This window comes from Scardinius erythrophthalmus (assembly GCF_964197995.2).
Source record: "Scardinius erythrophthalmus genome assembly, chromosome: 7".
NCBI classification, from domain to species: domain Eukaryota; kingdom Metazoa; phylum Chordata; class Actinopteri; order Cypriniformes; family Leuciscidae; genus Scardinius; species Scardinius erythrophthalmus.
The window spans coordinates 28796408-28818992 of NC_138227.1; the positions used below are offsets into that span (position 1 = coordinate 28796408).

The following is a 22585-nucleotide window of genomic DNA, read 5'->3' on the forward strand; positions in this document are numbered from 1 at the left end:
GCAGTCAATCAAAGTACACCAGGTTTCAAAATCCTGGCTATTTTTGACATTACTAAAACTGCATAGACTTTTATGTTTCAGTTTTACAGGTATTTGCATGCAAAACGTGCAATTCACCATTTTACACTAAATTTCTTGGTTGGGAACTGTATGTCCACATGTACAGTACTGTTCACATTCATAAGCATTCCAGTAAAAAGCAAATCAGTTTTTATTCCTTTACTGTTTACTACAGGAGGTACAATAGAAACACGGTTTGATAGAACAGAAAAAGTTTTACAGTATTGCTTACAGTGAACAAAATATCCATGAAACACACAAGAGCATTCTGAACAAAAAAACAACAGCAAAAAAAAACATAAAATTACTGTATCTAATCTCTGCGATCTTCAGGGTTAGGCCACATGTTTTCATCAAGATCACATCTGATATCATCCAAGGCGATGCACCTGGGATAAAACTGCTTGGTATGTCGGATCCACCCTTGGAGCCAGCATCCATGACTTCAAGGAGGGACATCTGGTCATGTGGCTGATGGTCATAAACCTTCCACCTCCACATTACATTTTGTCCAGGTTGACGCCTTTTGGCCAGATTGAATCCTGCCTCATCTATGTACATGAATTCATGAGGGGCCTGGTTGGCCTCCAATTCCATAACTCTCAAAACAAAGATTATGTAAATCATGTCATTACTGTATACTATACTGTACTGTGTAGGTTACCTACTTGCAAAGTGCAAAGCTTATAGAACTGGACATTGAATTAAATATACTACACTATACCTGGACATATTGTCGTTGTAGCTCCTTGACTCTCTCACTGATATATTGTTTTTGAACTGATATCATTGCAGAAGCAGAGGTTTTCATAAACTTTCACATTGTAAAATATTAGTACAATTTGAAATAACTGATTTCTGTTTAAAAATATGTATGTCATGTAATAAATTGTGTAAAATGTAATTTATTCCTGTGATGAAAAGCTGCATTTTCAGCATCATTACTCCAGGAAGACAGTGGCGCCTCCAGAAATTTTTCATAGGGGTGGCCAGATGGGGCCACTTAAAATCTTGGGGTGGCACACCAAAACTATAAACCATAATTTCAGAATTTTTTTCTACTGTTGTAGTAAACCGGCCTGTAGAAAACTATCAGAAAGACTTAAGGAAACTCCTACTGATATACTATATGATGGTTTATTGTGTTATATTTAATGTTACTAATGATATAATATGCTTAGACTAATAACAGTACAGTTAACATTTTGAGTTACACAACAATTCTGTTTTATTTTGCAATTATATTTGGCATAAGGTGTACATTTATTGCAAACAAAACAGTTACTGGGGAAAAGCAGATACAAATATATTATATTTATATATTAATGTCAAGAATTCAGAAGTGTATATATTTATATAGCCTACACTACAAAGAAATAATATACAATTAAATGATGCTTATTTTAAATGTATTGAGCAGGCTAGGTATATAAAATATAGGCTTTTAATAATCTTTCAGTGCGCAAAACCATGATAATATGAAATGCTTCAAAACAGAGCGCACAAAGCGTGTATGCGCATCGCGGGTGCAGAATGATGTGCTCAAAGCAACATGGAGTCACAGTGTGCAGCGCTGCGCTGAACAAGTGAGCATTTAAAAGTTCACGGCACAAAGCAAAGAAATGTCGAGCACACAAATCCTAGTGTCTATCTATCCAACAGTTTATTGATCATTTGTTTCACAGTTTTAAATTCCAGTTATTGTGCGTTTGATGCCGATTCATAGTCCTTGTGATGTGTGTGATCTAACAAGCACACGGTAGTAAGTCGTTTAAAAACAGCAACAAACCCCAACAAAATAAAGTCATTTTATGCAAATCCACAACCTTTTATCTACAGATAATGCATTATAATGTGAATATATCATAATGGAGAGAGTTTTACCGTGCATCCAACCGGCAGAGGCGCGCGCGCTGTTTGAATACTGAATGGAGAATGATTGACCGCCACAGAGGAGGGAAAACGAGTTTCCATAAACTTAAATGATGTAAATAGACTTCAGTCCCTCACATTAAGCTATGGAATGACTTCAGATGACTTTGTCACCCAAACTGACGCGGTAGTCTTCTTCGTCTTCTTAACTTCTTTTGAAATTGTTGACTGACGGGCACGCGCTGAGCTGTTGCTGTCTGAGCGCGCAACAGCGGCATTGACGGAGGGGCGGGGGCTATTTTTTTACAGTCTATGGGCGGGGGTCCCGGGGGAGTACTGGCTACTGTGTGTGATCGAAGGTCTAGAGTGGCCTGCCTGGCTGTGCATTAGGGATGAAATGCATAACTGATGCTACTAAAATTTATACTGGCCAGCGGGGTGGCCAGTGGGGTGGCCAGGAGTCGGCCAAGGGTGGCCACGGCCACCCCTGGCCACCCCCTGGTGGCGCCATTGCAGGAAGATGCATATGGACTCGAAAAGCTTGTTTCTTCGTGACATTGTTCAAGAGCAACACATTTTGCTAGCAATCAAAATCACATTTTACCATCAAAAATGGTAAAAGTTTCATGTAAATGGTATACAGTAAATATATGCAGTCCATACTGTATCTAAGGTTTGGAATATTGTTTTTGCTATTGTGGGATGTTGTGTGTTAACATTTGTAAATACTACAAAAACAATCCATAATTTTGTTGGGAGGTATAGATTGTCTGTTAAGAAAATGTAAGCATTATGGAAATGTGTTCACTGACTGCATATTGTGTGAAAACGACAAGAAATGTGTGAATGGTATGGCCACAAAAGACCGATGCTGTGCTAATTGTGTTTAGAGTTTTGAAAATGTGAACACTGGCTGGACAAAGCGACTGAAAAAAACTGTGTAAAAAAAAAAAAAAAAAAAAAACGCAGTAAAAATAGCAATATTTTATTTATTATCTTTATTAATACAAATGCACTGAAAGAATGAATGAATACCACCACTTCCTCTTTAAAAAAGGGGAGGAGACCGAAACAAACATAGAGACATGAAACAAAGACAACACAGTCAAAGCTGCCATACCCTGACAGATTCAAATGTATCTATAGCCAAAGGATTTGTTTTTAGATTTGGAAGAGGCAAACTTAAAGGCAATTAAGTTTTGGTCTAATGGAAATGGAAGAAAAAATATATTTTACTATAAGTTGACCACATTTATTAAATTAATTCTCAATATTCACACGTTCTTTCTTACAGTTTTTCTCGATTGCTTAAACACGTTTCTTGAAACTATGCCTCGTATTCTCAAAACTGTAAACACAAATCCATAACGTTTCACCCAGTTCCCCAAACATCCTATTTTCAGGTCAAAATTAAGCTTTACACTCAAAACCATTCACTATTGCTGAAAAACCAAACTTTGACCTCAGACATCACACACAAGCCCTCACAAACACACACTACAACATAGTCTTACACACTGGTGCAATAAATTCAAAACAACATTTCCAAAACTGGTAAGTTATGTTGCTTGTGGTTCCCACCTCACAAACCTTTTCACAAAATGAACACAATAGACAGCCAATGGATACATTGGCACATTTTTTTATTCCATAATGTAGGTGGCCGAGAGAACTCAACGTGCAGCAACTGAAGAAAGCACATGCAAATAGAAAAAAAACACCCACAAATTACAGTTTTTCTCAATTGCTAAAACACTAAAACCCATTGGCTGAACAAAGTTCTGTTGCCTGAACTCATTTAGCTAATTGTGCAGTCTGTTGTCAGTACCTTAAACCATTTCACATGGTAAAACACAATTTGCAGATCTCACTTAGACTTTTCAGCAAAACACTAAACACATTCTCATTCTCAAACACTCTAATGCACATACAGTATCATCCACACTGGTAAACACAAGTGGCAACAATCATGTCATTGATTGAACACAACCACTCAAAATTGATTTAACCTGTTTCAAAAGATGCCCAAAGACAAGAAGCAGCACAGTGATCACATGTTTACTCCTTTGATTTTAGTATTGTATACTGTAGTACAGTGCATTGTAGGCTGTATACTGTATGTAACCCTTCTCACAATTCCATTTTTTTTTAGGATTTATCATGTGCATGGGGAAACGAATTGGTGAGAGGTTACTAGAATTTAAAATCAGGATTTACATATAACAACTGAAACTTCGGGCATGAAACGCTTACTAAAGTGTAGAGAGGCCTGGTTAGCTGAAATAAAGCTATACTGTGTTCGTTTGTTTTCACTGTGAGCATAAACTCCCATACACATATATATTTAACTTAGCCACTATAACCCTTATTTGAAAAAAAAAAACATAAATAACTGAAATCACACAAATCACATTTCACTCACACACACTTAAATATCAGACCACAAAGATTTAAAATTAAACTCAAAATGTATTTATATATTTTCTTCAGAACTTGGTGAGTTAACCTTCCAAAATGTTCTCATGTTCAAATGAAATGACAGTTAACAATACCCCGGGGTTTTTCTACTTCTGTCTCAGTTTAGTGACACCATAACGTTGGCGCGCTTGTTGGAGCTCAGTTGAGAAAAAAAAATATTGTCTGTACTCACAGTTCCTCGGTGACAGAAAAATGTACATGACCATTCTGTTTCAAACCGTTTGATCCAGTGGTGAGATACACGATGAAGAAAACCCGTCCTGAAACTCTGTCCGTCTGTGTGAAAACCACAGACATCTCTGGCCTGCAGCACGAATCCCGAGCACATCTATTGCAGCAACATGGATGGCAGTCTCTGATGCACACTAGCCAACAGTCCACAAAAAAAACGAATGAGCTTCATGATATCTTTTTCAAGTTCATTTTAGTTCACATACTCACTCAGAACTCGGTGGCAAATTGGATTTCAGGCAGTTCACACGTGGCTATGCGCGTCGCAGTTCACACGTGGCTATCAGTTCACACAGGCTAAGCAAGCAGTAGTTTCACTTCATCCGAATCTCCGTTGTAGATTCAAACAGCTCCAAGCTAACACTCACTTTCCCGTTTTAACAGTGTAGCACCTTCACAAAACTCAAGCAGAATACCCCACTGGTTCTCAACATCGATGAACAGCAATGTATAAATCACACAGAACTTATAGCTAGCTCGCAGCGATCTCTCAGGCTTTTTTTCTCGAACTTTTTTTCCCCGCTCGGTCTTTAGTCCCGCCCCCTCAACAATCCGGTAGGCTGTTACACTGCTCTATGGATGGAACTGATTGGATAACTAATGAAACTGACACCTGGCCATCCAATACGAAATAAAGTGACAGAGGGTTCAAAGGTTACTCTCAAAAGAAAAATAATATTTTAACATCTCTATTTATAACTGAATTAACACGCGTAATAATACAAAAAATGTATTTCACACCAGGGCAATTGAACTGGCCCATATTTCAAGATACTGTATTTGTTAACAGAACACAAAATAAACATTAGATAAATTTAGCAGGGTGCTACATTCTCCCCCCACAAGAAAAATGGTCATGCCCTCATGACATGTCTAAAACCGTAAATCACTTTAAGGAAAATAAACACATTTTCTTAAAAGATTGTGGTAGGAAGATTATTAAACATTCCCCTTAACCTATCCACTTGTAAAAATAACTTTTGTATTTCTTAATAGGAGATAGGGCTAAAGAATCTTTCTGGTCATTAATCTCAACTACAGTAGCACTATGTGTACCAACTGCCACTGACGTTGGGGTCCCTAAAAAGTCATAAGTTAGTCTGGTTGGAGCTTTCTTTAGTCTCTGAGGCCGAGTTGTCTTGTCATGGCTTTCTGTTACACTGTTAAGTCTCTCAGCTACATCTGACGTCTGTATTCCAGTGTCTCTTTCTCGTGGCACACTTTCTGCTGTCACATTTTGTACCACATGGTCATTCTCCTCCACTACGACAGATTTTTCAACTGCATCATCCATTTCTGAGTTACTTGTCAAAACAGCCAGATCCAAATCCAGATCAAAAGGCTCACAGTAATCAATGTTTTGAGGTTCTGGTCCTGACAGCGTTTGTGGTACATAATAGTCATGCCATACACCCATCTCATCATCTTCAGAATCAGATGTTGCCTCCATCTTTTCCTGTTCGGGTGCTGGTAAACATGAAGTATCAGAGTTCCCTTTTCTCTTTGCTTTGAGCCGTCTGCTGGCTCTGCTTTGTTTTAAGGGCTCCTTGTTCATCTCAGGCCGCAACTGCACTTCCTGTCCGATTGGCAGAATGTGATTTCGGTGTAGTATCTTTTCAGATCCATGTCCACTCTCTGGCTTCAGTTTGAACACGGGCAAACCAGGCAGTTGACTCTCCACAATGTAAGGAGTATCTTTCCACCGATCAGCAAGCTTGTGTTTCCCTTGTAACCCAAGGTTTCGGATCAAGACCCTGTCCCCGGAATCTAATGGACAAAAACGAACTCTTTGATCATAGCGTTGCTTGTTCGCTTCATTCTTCTTCTCTGCCATACTCCCAGCCAACTGATAGGCGGCTTGAAGCTCACGTTTCATGTTTTTGACATACCTCAAGTAGGATTTTGTGGAGGTGCCGTCACTTGAAACTCCGAATGTCACGTCAATGGGCAGCCTGGCTTGTCGTCCAAACATTAGAAAATATGGAGAATAGCCTGTGGACTCATTCACTGTGCAATTGTACGCATGTACAAGATGACTGAGGTGCTTACTCCATTTACTTTTGTCTTGCGTTTCCAGCGTTCCGAGCATGTCAAGAAGAGTCCTGTTGAAACGCTCAGGCTGTGGGTCACCTTGAGGGTGATAGGGAGTGGTTCGGGATTTCTTTATGCCAAGCATGCTTAACAGTTCATGGATAAGGCGACTTTCGAAATCCCTGCCCTGATCTGAGTGCACCCTTTTTGGCAAACCATAGTGGACAAAGTATTGTTCCCACAGAACCTTAGCGACAGTTGATGCTTTCTGATCTTTAGTTGCAAAAGCTTGAGCATATCTCGTGTAATGGTCTGTAACTACGAGCACATTGCAGATATTTCTGGAGTCAGGCTCAATCGTCAGAAAATCAATGCAGACGAGATCCATCGGTCCATCACTGTTAAGATGCGACAACTCAGCAACTCTTTTAGGCAGCGTTTTCCTCTGAATACACCTTGGACAGCTCTTACAGTACTGTTCAATCTGGACTTTCATGCGAGGCCAGTAAAACCTTTCCCGTATCAGTCCGTATGTCTTGTCAACCCCCAAATGGCCCGACTGGTCATGCAATGACTGGAGCACAATTGTTCTGAACTCTTGTGGGAGCAACAGCTGCTGCCAAGCTGGTTTGTTTGGTGGATGGCTTGTTCTGTACAACACAGACTCTTTGACTATTAGCTTCTCCCACTCTTTTAACAACAATGACACATCCAAATGTTTCTCTTTGTTAGCTTGGTTGGCACTTTTCTGAACTATAGCACGCCACACTTCTCCAATGCATGGGTCTTTCTGCTGAGAATTTGAGATTTCTGCTGCACTCAATTTGGGCAACTTCTTAGTGTTCAGAAATGACAAGTTACAATAGGCTCTGGGCACAGCACCTTTAGATGAGCCCATGAGATCTACAGCTCTGCACTGGCGACAGTGAGGTACTCTGGCTTTAGACATGTGACAGACAGCTTGGACTGTGGTGGCAAGCAGAGTTTCCTTCTCATGTGAAGCATTTTGATTTGCATGAGGGCGGCGTGACAATGCATCCGCATCCACGTTCTGTTTTCCAGGTCGATACTTTAGACTAAAATCATATGTTGACAATTCCGCCAACCATCGATGCCCTGTTGCGTCCAATTTAGCTGTAGTTAAGATATATGTCAATGGATTGTTATCAGTGTGAACCTCAAACTTCACTCCATAGAGATAATCATGCAACTTGTTGACAACAGCCCATTTTAATGCCAGAAACTCGAGCTTATGTGTGGGATAATTCTTTTCTGTTGGAGAGAGGCTTCTGCTGACAAACGCAACTGGGCGCAAACCTTCTCCCTGATCCTGATAGAGGACACCTCCCAATCCTTCCCTGCTCGCATCGACATGCAGCACATATGACAGTTTTGGGTTGGCGATTGCCAGCACAGGCGCCTCTGTAAGACTTCTCTTTAAAGCCTCAAAAGCTTTCTCACAGTCTTTATCCCACCTAGTTCCAAAACTCTCAGAAGGATGGTACCAATCTTTTGTTGCTGTGGCTGCTTGTGCTTTACTCTGCTCTTTGATATCTTTATTTTTCTTTGCCCCTTTCCCTGTCTTTCTAGATACAATGCAGCCCTGAAGCAGATGATTGAGTGGATAACAGACTCGGGAGAAATCCTTTACAAAACGTCTGTAATATCCACAGAAGCCAAGGAAGGAACGAAGAGCAGTAATGTTTTCTGGGCGGGGCCATGATTTCACTGCTTCAATCTTTGCCGGGTCCGTAGCAATGCCATCTCTAGACACAATGTGTCCAAGGTAGGTAACAGAGGGACAGCAGAACTGACATTTATCCAACGATATCTTTAATCCTTCCTCCTTCAATCGGTCAAGGACTTTAAGAAGGCGCTGCTCGTGTTCCTCTAGCGTTCTTCCGAAGATGATCACGTCATCCAGATACACAAGCACTTCCAGTAGGTTCATATCACCAACAGTCCTTTCCATAATTCGCTGAAATGTGGCCGGAGCCCCACAAATCCCCTGCGGCATCCGCTCAAACTGATAGAACCCTGCTGGGCAAGTGAAAGCTGTTTTTTCTTTATCAGCAGGAGCTAACGGGATCTGATAATAGCCGCTTCTGAGGTCAAGCACACTGAACCACTGGCTACCACCCAGGCAGGACAAAGCATCTTCCACACGAGGGACTGTATACTGGTCCGTAATCGTTCTCCTGTTTAACGTTCTATAGTCCACACACATTCGTATAGTGCCATTTTTCTTGCGAACCACAACTATTGGGGAAGCATATGGGCTTCTGGATTCTGAAATGATTCCGGCCTCTTTGAGATCATTCAGATGCTTCCTCACGTCCTCCAAATCACCCGGTGGTAAACGTCTAGAACGTTCTCTGAAAGGTCGATCATCTGTCACTCGAATGGTGTGTTGTGTGCTCTTTGCACAACCCACATCAAACTCACTGCAGGAGAAAACCTCTTTTCTCTCCATCATCTTTTGACAAAGTCGCTCCTTCCACTCAGGAGGCACAGGAGAGTCACCAAAGTTGAAAGAAGACGGGGACAATTGAGGTGTGAGCAGCTTAGGGCCCTCCTTTTCACTGACTGTATTTATTACATCTACAGGGAATAGATGAGCAATTGGAATTCCACGTTTTAATGTCACATTATGACTGGACACATTTCTTACAGTGACTGTGATGCGACGACAGTGAACAGCAGTGGACTTTTCAACCACCGGCATGACCAGTAGCTCTTCAGGAAAACAATCTACCTCTGGATGGTCTATAAGGACAGCTTGGCAAGAGAGACCACCAGGAAACTTTGGAATACCAACAACCGTAGCAACGCCGCCAGGTGGCAGAGTGAAAGGCTTGTCTCGTGTAAACCAGACTGTTCCTCTTTTTGTTTCAGCTGTGTCGTCAGAAGTTTCCTGAAACTTTTCATAAGCAACCTTTATTACTGGATGAACAGACAGGGTGCTGAGAAAATTGTCTCCTCCATGTGTTTTGCATGAATGGAACAGTCTTCGAACTATTGAGGTGTTTGTGCCGACCACAAGGGAAACATCCTCTGTCATGACCGGATCTGGACACACAAGCACAAGTCTCAGCTACTCCAACTACATCTCCAGTAAACTCAAGCTTCAAGCACATATAACCATTATATGGATACTCCTTTGCGCTGAGGCCCCAGATCTCAAGGCACTCAATAGGGGTCAAAGGCAGGTGCTTCAGATATTTGTCATAAAAGGAGCGATACAGTAAGGTAACTTGAGACCCGCTATCAAGTAAAGCTTTGGCGTAAATGCCCTCAATTTGTACTGAGACAATAGAGCTAGGTCCTACTAAACCTTCTGGCAAGTTAGCCTTCTTTTCTGGTAGCGTGTCACATCTTGTGGAACGTATTCTATCCGGAGCATCAGGCCGTTCCTCTACCGAGCCCCTGGAAAGTTTCCCGTCGGCGGTTTCATTTTCAAAAGGCGCTTGTTCACTTTTCTGAGATTTTCTGGATTTTGACACTCCCGCTGGAAATGACCATCTTCACCACATTTGTAGCAAAAGACATCAACACGATACTGAGGTTTGGGAACCCTCTCCTTCACACGTGCATATGAGTTTCCAGTAGCTTTCTGGCTAGGGTTCTGGTCTACGTGCTCTGCCACACTGGCTGATGCAGTCACAGAGGCAGAAAGGAGACGTGCAACATCAGTCTTGAGACCTTGAAATTCTTTTCTTAGATTCTCTATTGCAAGATCTTTCTCTGCTACGTCAGGGACTGGCGCAGGCTCTGGCAGTACATGTACAACTGAGGCTGTAGCACACTCGGCTCGTCTACCAGTAGCTAAAGACGTGACCTTCTTTGCATTCGGTCTTTCTAGAATCATCTCCTCTTCTTCTCTTACATCCCGAAGCAACTCAGTAAAGCTGGGAGGAGGCTTGAGTTTGTAAGTCAGTCTTATGCGAAGGGCTACGAGGTCATGAGGCAGAGAGCCTCTAGCAACTTGATCAATGCGTGTTCGGTTCATGTCAATCACTTCAATTCCACCTTTACGATGGACTGCATGCAATAGCTTGTCTAATCTGAGTAAGTAAGCTGATAATTTCTCACTTTCTTGCTGGAAAGTATTACGAAACCTCACCATGAGATCAGCTGCACTGTCTGTGGTTCCAAAAGCTGCTTCGAGGACTTTAAGGTAGTCATTGGCAGTGGCCTGGGGATTAGTGACTCTCAAACCTCTGACAATATCTGCTGCTGGCCCTTTAAGACACTCAGCTACTCTCTGTCTTTTGACAACATCAGAACACTGCCATTCGTCCAACATGTGAGTGGTCTGTTCCGCCCAAGCGTCATACTCCTCTTCTCCATGTGGAGTGGGTTTCATACCTGAGAACATGCGTAGCTTGCGATAGGCTGGTCCATCGCCAGACGTGGCTTGACACTTTTCAACTAGTGAGGAGATGGCATTCACCAGAGTTGCATTCAGGTCTGGATTGGTGGGTGTAGCAGTGGGTGAAGAGCTGGGTGGGGCAGAAGCAGAGGTAAGTAAGCCAGTGACATCAGCTAGTGTCTTCCCTTCATTTGCTAAGAATAACAGCAACTTGGACTGGAAGTCTCCTTTATCAGTTACAGGAACAATCTGGGTTTCAGTAACATTCACTATCCAAGGTCCAAACTCATCTCCAGCTAGTAACTGTTCAGGTATGTCAGTCTTAGTCATGTCATTAACAGTTTCAACTAAAACTGACTGGCTTTTATTGGAGTGTTCTACACATCGTCCTCTTATTTTACAGGGACCGAAAACTTCAGCCTCATCCAGTACCCTATACATAGTCTCATCAGTAACATCAAGAGAAACTTTACTAAGCACAAATGCTTTCCTTGCATCAACACATTTGTCTTTACACCATTTGAAAATCTGTTCTGGATCCATGTTAATAGCTTCGGATAAACAGAATAAAATAAAAATAATAATAAAAAAAATCTCTGGAACACAAGTGGCTATAGGGCTTTTAAGCTACCTCGTTTAGCACTGACTTCCTATTTTAATTTTATTTTTTTTTATAACATGCTCACAAAACAAAACAACAGTAAACAAAATCCCGGACGAGCCCCCACGTGTAACCCTTCTCACAATTCCATTTTTTTTTAGGATTTATCATGTGCATGGGGAAACGAATTGGTGAGAGGTTACTAGAATTTAAAATCAGGATTTACATATAACAACTGAAACTTCGGGCATGAAACGCTTACTAAAGTGTAGAGAGGCCTGGTTAGCTGAAATAAAGCTATACTGTGTTCGTTTGTTTTCACTAAACTCCCATACACATATATATTTAACTTAGCCACTATAACCCTTATTTGAAAAAAAAACATAAATAACTGAAATCACACAAATCACATTTCACTCACACACACTTAAATATCAGACCACAAAGATTTAAAATTAAACTCAAAATGTATTTATATATTTTCTTCAGAACTTGGTGAGTTAACCTTCCAAAATGTTCTCATGTTCAAATGAAATGACAGTTAACAATACCCCAGGGTTTTTCTACTTCTGTCTCAGTTTAGTGACACCATAACGTTGGCGCGCTTGTTGGAGCTCAGTTGAGAAAAAAAAATATTGTCTGTACTCACAGTTCCTCGGTGACAGAAAAATTTACATGACCATTCTGTTTCAAACCGTTTGATCCAGTGGTGAGATACACGATGAAGAAAACCCGTCCTGAAACTCTGTCCGTCTGTGTGAAAACGTTTCGGTTACTCACGTAACCTCTGTTCTCTCTAGAAGAGGGAACGAGTATTGCGTAGTTGCTTACGCTACGGGAAAGCCTTTCTTTCTCGAGATACTGAAGCCAAAAATTATCCTTAATTTTTATAATCTTGTCAACGCAGTGCGGCAGCCTGCAGACCTAGGGCAAGCTAACTAGCGTGCCCATTGGCTGCCCTGCGGCAACTGCAGCAGCCTACCGCTGAGCCCTTGGCGTGACGTCACGACCAATGAGCGCGCTTGGCGCGCTTAATGCGTCACAGCCCGCGAAAAGGGGTGTGGCTTAGCGTATATAAACAGGGCTCGGAGGCTGCTTCTCTGGTTTCTGTCGCATGAAGCGAAATGAGCTCGTGGCGCGAGCACGGCGGGCTACGCAATACTCGTTCCCTCTTCTAGAGAGAACAGAGGTTACGTGAGTAACCGAAACGTTCTCTTACGAGAGGTTCTCTCGTATTGCGTAGTTGCTTACGCTACGGGAACGCCCTTGTCAACGCCGTGCGCGCCCAGCATCCACTGAATGAGTCCCAGGGAGAGCCCGGGGAACGTGATAGCGGAGAGCCGGGCAGCCCGAAGAGGGCTAGCGCCGTACATAAGCACACACTAGGGGGTTAGGAGCGGCACGGCCGGTCCTAACTGACAATTCCCTGCATAGTGCAGCTCAACCAGTAGAGCTAAATCACACAACGTAGCCCGCGCACAGATAGTGGGCTGGCATACGCGAGACTTAGACTGATAAGACTTTCGCCTGCAAGGCGGGAACATCCAGGTTGTAAAACCTAACAAACGTGGAGGGGGAGGCCCAGCCTGCCGCTGCACAAATGTCATGAATGGGAATCCCGCTGGACCATGCCCACGACGAGGCCATGCCTCTAGTGGAATGAGCTCGAACGCCCAATGGGCACTGCAGGTCTTTAGACGCATAAGCAGCAGCAATAGCGTCCACTATCCATCTGGACAGGCTGTGTTTCGAGGCGGCGAGACCCTTGGTGCGCCCACCAAACGAAACAAAGAGCTGATCCGAGCGCCTGAAAGCGGCGGACCGTGAAATGTAGTTTCTCAACGCCCTGACCGGGCAGAGGAGATTACTATCGGCCTCGCTGCCGTGCGTCGGCAGGGCTGAGAGGGAAATGACCTGTGCTCTGAAGGGAGTGCCCAAAATTTTTGGAACGTACCCATGCCTCGGTCTGAGAATGACTTTGGAGTCATTAGGTCCGAACTCGAGGCACGCGGCGTTAACAGATAACGCGTGAAGGTCTCCCACTCGTTTGACTGACGACAGAGCTATCAGAAAAACGGTTTTGAGCGTGAGGTATTTCATATCCACAGTTTCCAAGGGTTCGAAGGGATGCGCTCTCAGGGCCTCCAAGACCAGAGAGAGATCCCACATAGGAACCGAGGGGGGTCGCGGGGGGTTCATCCTCCTGGCTCCCCTAAGGAAGCGGATGACGAGCTCGTTCCTTCCTAATGCGCGGCCCAGCTCAGAAACCGAGAGCGCTGAAATGGCCGCAACATAGACTTTGAGCGTGGAGGGGGACCTGCCCGCGTCCAGTAGCTCTTGAAGGAAACACAGTACTCGCGATACCCCACATGTCTGTGGATCGAGCCCCTTAGCAGTGCACCATGTGTTAAACACTGACCATTTCGACATGTAGAGCCGCCTCGTAGAGGGGGCTCTAGATTGTATGATCGTGTTCATGACCCCGTCTGGCAGATTAGCGTGTAATCGTTGAGGCTCCACGCATGCAGAGACCAGCGCTCTGGATGGGGATGCCATATCGATCCGCGTGCTTGAGAGAGGAGGTCTCTCCTCACCGGTATCGGCCAGGGGGCTGAGTCTGCCAGCTGTATTAGATCCGGGAACCAAGCTTGGTTCTCCCAGCATGGGGCTATGAGGAGCACTGAGTGGCGCGCTTCCCTGATTCTCTCGATGACCTGAGGCAGCAGAGAGACCGGGGGAAAAGCGTACAACGGGCCGCTGGGCCAGATCTGGGCCAGCGCGTCCTCGTTCTTCGAGAAGAACTCTGGGCAGTGAGCGTTGTCTTTTGACGCAAAAAGGTCGACTTTCGCTTTGCCGAACCGTCGCCACAGTGACTGGACTGTTTGGGGGTGTAGAGACCACTCCCCAGGGGGAACGTTGTCCCTGGACAGTCTGTCGGGGCCCTCGTTCAGGTGGCCAGGCACATGCGCGGCTCTCAGCGAGCGCAGAGAGTGCTGAGCCCACACGAGGAGGCGTTCCGCCAGGGTGCAGAGCATCTTTGATCTGACACCGCCCTGGTGATTCACGTAGGCCACTACAGATGTATTGTCCGTGCGGACTAGAACATGGTGACCGTGGAGGAATGGGAGGAAGTGTTTGAGCGCTTTCTCGACCGCGAGCATCTCTAGACAGTTTATGTGTAGGAGATTCTCCTGGTCTGACCAGCGGCCATAGACCGGTCTGCCTTCGAAGAGCGCTCCCCAACCTAGGTTGGAAGCGTCTGTCGAGACAACTTTCCGGTGTGAAATCACTCCCATAGTCACTCCTGTGTGATACCATTCGGCTGCCAGCCAGGGCTGCAGGGCTGAAATGCATCCCTGATTCACTCTGACTCGCAAGCCGCCGGCCGCCCAGGCTCGGTGGGGCACGCGCATTTTCAGCCAGCGTTGGAGCGGGCGCATGCGCAGTAAACCCAGCTGGAGCACTGCTGCAGCTGAGGCCATATGCCCCAGGATACGCTGGAATGTCCTCAGCGGAACCCGGCTGCCTATTTGGAGGGATGCGGCGAGGAGGCGGATGCGGCGCGCGCGCTGCTCCGACAGTCTGGCCGTCATAGCCACCGAGTCCAGTTCTATTCCAAGAAAGGAAATTGACTGACGGGGTGATAGCGAGCTCTTGGTCCAGTTGACCGAGAGACCCAGCTCCTCCAGATGGCTGAGAAGCGCTGTTCTGTGAGACACAAGTTCCGTCTCTGACTGCGCTAGAATAAGCCAATCGTCCAGATAATTCAGTATTCGCATTCCCTGTTTCCTCAGGGGAGCAAGGGCCGTGTCCATGCATTTCGTAAATGTACGGGGTGCCAAAGACAGGCCGAACGGCAGGACTGTGTACTGATATACTCGACCCTCGAAGGCGAATCTCAAGAATGGCCTGTGACGGGGAGTTATCTGGATCTGAAAGTATGCGTCTTTTAGATCGAGAGAGATAAACCAGTCTCCTGGGCGAATCTGCGCGAGGATTTTTCTGGTTGTGATCATTTTGAACGGCCGTCTCATGAGGGCTTTATTCAGATGTCTCAGATCTAAAATAGGTCTGAACGCTCCGTCCTTCTTGGGCACGAGGAAGTAGCGGCTGTAAAAGCCCGACTCGCTCAAAGAAGGATGAACCTGTTCTATAGCCCCTTTGCGCAGCAGCTTCGCTATTTCTGCTTGAAGCAAGTGCGCAGCTTCTGAACTCACTCTCGTCTCCGTCTGTGCTGTATAGCGCGGAGGGCGACGAGCGAATTGAAGCGAATAGCCGTGTTTTATAGTTTTCAGCACCCATTCTGACGCGCCCTGAATCGCTTCCCATGCTTCCGCATGCATAGCTAGGGGTCGAATGGTCTCTGGGCTCAGATCGCCGCGCTGCGCGGGATGGGGAGCCTGTATCAGAGAGAAAGGCGCGGCGCGCGCGCCGCTGGTGCTCGAACACGGGGGCTGGTAAACAGTATTGGCCGACTGTACAGCGTTCAGTAGCTCTGTCCCATCGGATGGAGCGTGATTTGCTGTCAAACATCCCAGGCGCGAGAGAGGCGTGGGGATTATAATGTCTACAAGTGAGTGTGCGTGCTCGTGAGCGGGCGCAGGGTTTACACTTATGACACGGCCAGTGTTTGGGAGCTTTAGAGGGTCCGTGACCCAAGGTAACTGGCTGGCAGAGCGAGCAGCGGGTAGGTGTGAGCACAAGGTTGTGGGCACATTTCCTACATTTAACCCTCTGAGGTCGACAAACGCGCCGGCGCGTTTTGCTGGATTTTCTCTACATTGTAGCACTTTAAACTTAAATTTCTCCGTCATTTATGGTCATACAGAAAAAATAAATATAAAAAAAGAATCTGTGGTATTTCTACTTTTGTATGTGTCCACTTCCAATCAAATCAAAACATTGTGCTTTTGTAAAATAAAGAAAATAAACAGTGTGTGCGTTCTGCCTCTCCGTCGCGGTGAACTTTTTTTTCTTGAGCACGTCAATAAACTGAAACAAAACTCAGCGAATACTTGTTACACATTTATGAGCCATACACCTTTATAAACATTTAAGTGTGTACTTTTAAATGATCGGATTCAAAACGAAAACAAATATTCTCTGTTTAAGTAATTTGTATAAAACCAACAAGATTTCCAGCTTCTCAAACGCTTCCTAATTATTTTTAATTCGGCCACGCCCACTCGCGCAAAAGATATTCACATGCAAATCTCCACATGGAACGCGATCGCCCTCATTACCTCAACAACAAAACACTTCACTTCACTTTTCGTCGAGTTTGAAAGACGTGCCTGAGCTTACATTGGATTTACATCAGAAGAAGAAGAACGATATTTGAAGACAAGAAAGATAAGGTAAGAAATTCTTACATATTAGTTTGCTATTGTTGCATAAATTTCACATTGCAGTTGAACTGTTGCTAGATATATGGTGAATATTATAATATTTAGACCCGTGTTTACTGTTACTGTGTTTGTGGATATCTGCTCAAACGTAGATAGGCTATGTATATGGTAGGCCTAACCATAATGTTTTATATTTGATCGCAATCGCGTTTTAATGTATCATATTTTTGATCGCGATCGCGTTTTAATGTATCATATTTTTGATCGCGATCGCGTTTGAATGTATCATATTTTGGAAAAGCAAAACGCTCCAAACGGCTTCATGTTTTTACTATTATCTCATTTCATATCATCATAACGAATGGAAACATTTGAAGTAACATGATAATCAATATATTTTTCTCTAGCTTAGTTGTTACTGAAATCTTTTTGAAAATATATATAGGCTGCTATATTGTTATTATTTTATGCAGCACTGCGCATAGCCTATACCTACAAGGCACAACAAACCTGGTGTTCATTATTGTTGGAAACATTTGTGTGAGTGTGTGTGTGTATTCTGTGAATTTTAAAAAGCAATTTTAACAAGAAAAATCTAAAATGTATTCCCAAAATCGTGCAGGCCTTTCTCTTGATATCAGTATGTTCACTTTTTTTTTTCAGGGCCCAGATGCCACTGAGTCCTGCTGACTTCAACATTCACAGTACATGTCTCTGTACATGAACATGGTAAAGTGAAAATCAAACACCTTAGAAAATGAAAGGTATGTACAATGTTTTTAGGAATGGCACAAAGGTCTCTTTCTTCAATAAGTGCTTTTTTGTTGTGTATCTTTGGATTATGTTGTGTTGTAAATAAATCCAAACAATTTTAAAAGCCATTCTTTTTTAAATCTCCTCATTCTTTGTGCAAGGTTGGTCAGAATGATGGGCCCTGATAAGCTCCTAATAGGGCCATTAGGGAGGTTCTTTGTCTTTCTCAGGTGTGGAAAGCTTTCATATTAATGAGGTGATCCGCCCCTTCGCATATTGCTTTCTAACACAAAACACGTCGTAAAATTTTTAAATCAATATATTGTCTTCTCTGAATGAGCAGTCAGGGTGATTCTCACATAGTTTTAGAGCAAATATTCTAGGCTACGTGATACAATTTTCAAAAGTCTTGTGAAGAAATAATCAGTATGGGTTTCATGACCTTATTTCAGTGAGAATTTATTTTTGTATTTTCACAAACCACGCATAAATGTCATTATCTCAAAACTACAAACTTTTACATACATGCTGCTGATATATTATTGTAGCAGAGTTTGTGCTGAATACAGTGTAATTAGACTTTAGCCATGAAAATGTCACAAGTAACAGAAATAACCACAAATGTCAGAGCATGTCAGAACACCTCCAGGGCCCAGAAAACAGCTCAGACCTCAGAGGGTTAATACTCGAGCGGCTTGCGACCGCTTCATGAGAGAGCGCTCTGTACGCGTTACCATGGGGACCCTGTTTGTGTGAAGCAGTGAGCACATGGGAGTGGGCACATTTTCTACACTTATAACACCCTCGGCTTGAGCCGCTGTTGCCCGGGGTAACCGAGTGGCAGAGCGAGTTACAGGTAGATGTGAGCACAGAGTTGTGGGCACATTTACTACACTTATTACTCGAGCGGCGTGTGACCGCTTTATGAGAGAGCGCTCTGAACGCGTTACCATGGGGACCGTGTTTGTGTGAAGCAGTGAGCACGTGGGAGTGGGCACATTTTCTACACTTACAACACCTTCGGCCGGAGCCGGAAAGCCCGAATTTACACTCTTTCTGAGATTTATTTGGGCCGCCGTAAAAACGGCGTTTGTGTGCAGGCGAGCGAGTGGTATTACTGGCTCGTTGGCTGCAGTGTAAGCTGCTGCAGTAGCCTGCACTGAGGGGACTGACAGAGCTGGGCGTTTTGATGGCGGTCCGGCCGCAGCGGGACTCAGCCATCTCTTCCTCCCTGCGGGTGCTAGGAGGACTTCGCGGGCTCAGACTTCAGCGTTATCTTGGGACGCGGACCCCGGGGGGGCGGCGGTCTGTGACGGCTGGTCGAGCGCGACCTAGGGCGGCCGCCCTGGCGTCGCTGCGAAGTGGTTGGTGGCCGAGACGAGCGCTGTGTGGAGCTGCGCGCAGGAGGCTGAGCTTGAGAGCGGCCTGCGGCTGGGCTCGAGCGGCGAGGCAGGAAGAGATTCATAGCCTGCGACGCCTTCTGCACTTCAGAGAAGCGGTCCACAATCCCGCTGACCGCAGGGCCGAAGAGGCCGGTGGGCGAGAGCGGGGCGTTGAGGAAAACAGCGCGTTCTGACTCACTCATATCCGCCAGCGTCAACCATAAGTGTCTGTCGATGACGGTGAGTGCGGCCATAGATCTGCCGATGGCTTGTGCAGCGGTCTTGGTAGCACGGAGCGAAAGGTCCGTCGCGCTGCGCAGATCTGTTAAGGCTGTATGATCCGAGCCCTTCTCGTCCAATTCGCGGAGGAGGTCGGCTTGCAGGATCTGAAGAACAGCCATCGAGTGCAGGGCAGAAGCAGCTTGGCCGGAGGCGGCGAATGCGCGGCCGGCGAGAGCTGATGTGGTCCTGCAGGCTTTAGACGGCAGGGCAGACTTTGAGCGCCATCTAGCAGACGGCGGGCAAAGGTGCGTTGCCACCGCTTCCTCAACGGAAGGGATGCCGGTATAGCCTTTCTCGGCGGCCCCGTCCACCTGGGAGAGAGCCGAGGAGACAGACGAGCGGAGTCTAGCGGAGAAGGGCGCGTTCCACGACTTCGATAGCTCCTGGTGGAGCTCAGGCAGGAAGGGTGCTGACCTAGAGGCTGGCGCTTGGCGGCGGCTAGGCAGAAAACACCCGTCGAGTCGGTTAGGCGCGGGCTCCTTGGGTGGGGACCAGTCCAATCCCAGTCGGTCGACCGCTTTGGTGAGGAGGCGGAAAAGCTCCGCGTCGACACTGGAGCGGGACCTGCCAGACTCAGGAGTCGAGGAGGCGGAGCGGTGAGAGCCCGACCACTCCTCGCTGTCCGAAGCAAGCAGAGAGCAGCTGTCAGCGGCGTCATCTGCTTCATCCCCTGAGGCGACGGCAGTGCGGGCAGTAGCCGGCCGCTGCGCGTCGGTGAAGGGCGGGGGAGAAGGAGAAAGCGAGGCTCGCGGGAGGGGCTCCGGCGAGCGCTCAGCTATAACCACCGGCTCGGGAGGCCTTTGAGAGCGGCGTTTCTTCTTACGCGGCCCTGAAGAGGCAGCCGGGGAAGGTGGAGGATCGTCAAACATGGCGAGTCGAGCCCGCAGGGTCGACATCGGCAAGTCCTCACACTGTTCGCAGCCGCCCGAGGAGAGGGCGCAGGCTGCGTGGTCGAAGCCCAGGCAGAGAGCGCAAACCACGTGGCGGTCTCCATCGCTGAGCGGGGCTCTGCACGAGCCACAGGATGAGCGAGGCATTTGCAACAACGCCTCGCGCTCTTTTAGATGCAAAAGTGTGTCGCGGGGCGAACACACAAACACATACAACACAGAGCAGTAAAGGATATGATCGCCGGATAGCGAAGCAGGCAGGGAAAGCTGAAGGCGGCGAAGGCGGCCGGCGTCCTCAGGCTGAGATCCTCGGCGTGCTGGTCGCTTGTTTCGACGGCGGCTTCCTCAGAGAGCAGCGATGCGAAGAGCTTCGCTGAAAAGACAGAAATCAGAGAAGCAGCCTCCGAGCCCTGTTTACATACGCTAAGCCACACCCCTTTTCGCGGGCTGTGACGCATTAAGCGCGCCAAGCGCGCTCATTGGTCGTGACGTCACGCCAAGGGCTCAGCGGTAGGCTGCTGCAGTTGCCGCAGGGCAGCCAATGGGCACGCTAGTTAGCTTGCCCTAGGTCTGCAGGCTGCCGCACTGCGTTGACAAGATTATAAAAATTAAGGATAATTTTTGGCTTCAGTATCTCGAGAAAGAAAGGCTTTCCCGTAGCGTAAGCAACTACGCAATACGAGAGAACCTCTCGTAAGAGAACCACAGACATCTCTGGCCTGCAGCACGAATCCCGAGCACATCTATTGCAGCAACATGGATGGCAGTCTCTGATGCACACTAGCCAACAGTCCACAAAAAAAACGAATGAGCTTCATGATATCTTTTTCAAGTTCATTTTAGTTCACATACTCACTCAGAACTCGGTGGCAAATTGGATTTCAGGCAGTTCACACGTGGCTATGCGCGTCGCAGTTCACACGTGGCTATCAGTTCACACATGCTAAGCAAGCAGTAGTTTCACTTCATCCGAATCTCCGTTGTAGATTCAAACAGCTCCAAGCTAACACTCACTTTCCCGTTTTAACAGTGTAGCACCTTCACAAAACTCAAGCAGAATACCCCACTGGTTCTCAACATCGATGAACAGCAATGTATAAATCACACAGAACTTACAGCTAGCTCGCAGCGATCTCTCAGGCTTTTTTTCTCGAACTTTTTTTCCCCGCTCGGTCTTTAGTCCCGCCCCCTCAACAATCCGGTAGGCTGTTACACTGCTCTATGGATGGAACTGATTGGATAACTAATGAAACTGACACCTGGCCATCCAATACGAAATAAAGTGACAGAGGGTTCAAAGGTTACTCTCAAAAGAAAAATAATATTTTAACATCTCTATTTATAACTGAATTAACACGCGTAATAATACAAAAAATGTATTTCACACCAGGGCAATTGAACTGGCCCATATTTCAAGATACTGTATTTGTTAACAGAACACAAAATAAACATTAGATAAATTTAGCAGGGTGCTACATGTACAATGAACAAATTGTATGGCCCTGAACATTGTGCTTTCCATTTGTTAACAGTACTGACTGCTCAATAGATTCTGACTGGTTGCAGGTTCATATCAACAAAGAACAAGAATTACAGTATCACAGAGACAAAGGACAAGTTCGTGAGATGCAGGGTACAGTACTGTAAAAATAGGGGAACAAGAAGAGGAAGAACAAAAGAAAATTGCAAAGAGCAAAGCAGAGTAGTAATTTCTGATAAATTTTGAGCTACTATGATAGAACATGTTTCCGTTCATCAAAAGACAATGACGGAAAAATATTAAATTTGTTTTGAGATTAAAAATGTACTTCTCCCTGAACTTTTCGATGGTACAGTAAGATGTCACGGGTAAGTCTACAAACAGAATAGTAGTCCATAGATATCTTTCAAGAACTATATGTTTTGAACAATGTGTTTTCTATTTTCTGGTGTATTATTTACTGACTGCTTGATAGTGTATATCATTTTGATCACTTTGCTTATGATTTGAGAGCAGAGTTTGATTTTGAACACAGGTAAAACTGTTTTGAGGCGAAAGTTTCACTTTGCAAGTGAAAATTCTGCACTTTCACTAGTGCTTTAGAGGTTTCAGAAATTGTGTTTTAGCAAATGTGACCCTGGACCACAAAACCATGGGTATTTTTTTAAAAGATTGAGATTTATACATCATATGAAAGCTGAATAAATAAGCTTTCCATTGATGTTTGGATAGAACATATTTGGCTGAGATACAACTATTTGAAAATCTGGAATCTGAGGGTGCAAAAAAATCGAAACATTGAAAA

At 45.3% G+C, this 22585-nt stretch overlaps 1 protein-coding gene across 1 annotated transcript in view; it reads right to left on the reverse strand.

Annotated features, from left to right (window-relative positions):
• The window catches only part of LOC308693185 (cell adhesion molecule 2-like), a 31001-nt gene extending 9549 nt beyond the window's left edge, over positions 1-21452 (reverse strand). The window contains exon 1 of the mRNA XM_081369978.1: positions 21417-21452. The gene's annotated coding sequence lies outside the window, so the exon portion shown is untranslated. The remainder of the gene's footprint in view (positions 1-21416) is intronic.
• Positions 21453-22585: the final 1133 nt, after the last annotated feature.